This window comes from Equus asinus, chromosome 10 (assembly GCF_041296235.1).
Source record: "Equus asinus isolate D_3611 breed Donkey chromosome 10, EquAss-T2T_v2, whole genome shotgun sequence".
In the NCBI taxonomy this organism is placed as follows: Eukaryota; Metazoa; Chordata; class Mammalia; order Perissodactyla; family Equidae; genus Equus; species Equus asinus.
The window spans coordinates 80,524,810-80,527,498 of NC_091799.1; positions in this window are offsets into that span (position 1 = coordinate 80,524,810).

Sequence of the window (2,689 nt, forward strand, 5' to 3'; positions counted from 1 at the left end):
AAAGTATTGCTGCTGTAAGCAGAGGTGGAGGAAATGAAAGGATAGAGCACTTTAAATTATTGTACCTCCCTGGTGCTCCTGGTAGACCCTAGACTCACTATACTCATTTCAGAGTAAGGTGATCAATTCAAGTGTAGGCTCAAGCTATTTCAGACTAGAGTGTGAACAGAGCTCACTTTAAAAGAAGCACAAGACAAAAATCTAAACTTACAAAGCCAATAAATTGATTGTCTGGGGTGAGTTTTCCTTTAAAGAAAGATTCTGCTTCTTATGAAGTCATTTATTGCAGGTTTATTTTAAAGAGTTCACCTCCAACCTTTGAACATACACACTAGAGAGTTTCACAAGAACAGCCATTTTTCTGTGTAGTTCTATATGTGTCCCTATACTTACTTATATGTCCCCATCACAGTAGGCATTCAAGAACTGTTTAAGAGTTGGCAAACTACGGCCAAGGGGCTAAGTTTGGCCCACCACCTGTTTTTGTAAATAAAGTTTGAATAAGCATGGCTGCCCTGGTGCTACAACAGCAGAGCTGAATAGCCGAGACACAAACTGTGTGGCACACAAAGCATAAAATATTTACCATCTGGTCCTCTAGAGAAAAAGTCTGCTGAGCCCTTGTTTAATGGAGAAAATAGTTACTTTCTCAGTGTGTTTAAAATAGGATTCTATTTGTGAAAAGCTGATTGCCACACAACATTTTAGGAACATACGGTACATGCAAACCACACTGGTACCTACATACACAGGGCAGAAGCCTGAGACAACGACAGAGATAATTCAGACTCTCCCTAAACTTGCCTGTCCATCAAAATTGTTCCCAGTATGGCCTCATGATTAAAGTAGTGGTGTTTGTTAAGCCTGGCTGACTTCTTGGTAGTCGTTGTTTACTTAAGCCAGCATCAGTGTTTGAAGGTACAGGTTGATAGCAGTCCTGTCAACAGACAGACAATGCCTCCTGAAGAACATACTTCAACTTCAGTTTTCTAATGAATTACCTAACCTGAATTCAGGCCATAAAACACCACTCCTTTGATTCATAGTGGCTCTCTTTTGGAAAAAACTCACAAGACTGCAATTATAAGGTAATGAGTACAGAGATGCTAAGTGGACAGTGAGTTATGAACCTCTGTTTGATTCACTGTTATTGAGTAGAATTGGTTCTATGGGCTTGCAAAATGCCTAAATTAAGAAAAATAAACAACATCCTGGAGTGTGTAAAACAGAGAATCTTAGAAAGCTGCATGAGTTCGTCTCATCATTACACTTATTGTGACAATCTCATAAAATGAGAAAAGAGGAGGAGGGGCATTTGTACCAGTCACTGGAAGCCTCTCTTCAGGGCTGAGGCAGATCCAGCAACAGAGTTGGGGAGCTCTGGTTACAATGTCACCCTCCAGACTACAAGCTCAAGGGATATTTCAGAGCAAGAAGCCAAGTGAGCAGGACATAATCTATCTCCTCCATCTTCCAAGGCCTTCTTTTGGTATTCTCAAACACCTTCCAAACAGTATAAAGAGTCACAATTTTGTTCATCAGATAATAGTTTGTGTCCTTGTTTCTAATCTTGTTTTGAAAGCTTGCTTAGAAAATCATAAGCCCAATTCACAAAACTTGGTACGTTTTGTCCATTGAGCTGAATATCCTTTTAAGAAAACTATAATTGTAAATTCCCATGAACCAAATAAGTGTTCCAGGAGAAATCACAAATTATATCTATCCACCAACACAGATCTCATAAATTGCTTACATTTTCTCACTCCATGGGTGAGTAATTGGGTCATGTCTCTTTAAATTCTCTTGTTTATCATTTAAGTGGACTATCATTTTGATTGTATCTCTTTCCTTTAGTTGTGAAGATGTAAAAGAACAAAGCCGAGACACAATATTTTGGTACAGCATGTGCTAGTTTGCTCAGGGGATTTCCACGAGTGTACTTATTCTCTTTGGGTGGGGCAGGAGACGCCGAAGGACCTCAGAGAGAAACCTAGATAAAGCGTGGGGAGCTGAAAGCAATGAGAAGTCTCGCTAGTCCTTCTAGAGATTATGGGGAAACAATGGGACCCTCGCTACTTTCTTCGCCTAGGTCTTGTTAGTCCTTTGGATACTTAGAAAAGCCGAGGAAGAATCACTTTGCTCCATCTATCCCCGCCATGAGAGACATTTACTATGTTGCTTTGTTATTACTGTCTATGAGAGAAGTGGAGCGATAAGAAAAGCAGATCAAGAAAGACGTTCAAGGCATCTGAGCCTCCCAGTGCGAAATCAGGATCCGAGCACTGGACTGTGAGCAGAGCAAATCCTCTGATGTGGCAGCTTGATTGGAGCAGACATCTTCTCCTTCTCTTCTCTCATCACTTCCTTTCATCGCTACCTTTTCTCTTCCCTCTTTTGTATGTTGTCTTCCTTTAGTTTCATGAGTTCCTATGATGTGGTGAATCATAAAAAAGGAAAGGCATTGTATTGTTTCTTGTATACGAGTAGACCTTGGAAGACTCCCAGTACCAGTTGATCGTTTCTTTCCTTTCTTCCTTTTTGTGGGATCATTCAGATCCTTTGTTAAACAGACGAATTCCCTGAAGAAGATTTTCTTTTGTCTTCATCCTGTAATAAGTTCTGTACCCTTCATCTATAACTGCTAGAGTCCTAAAGAGCTCAAAGAGCTGGCCTTTCAGCTGGCTTTGAG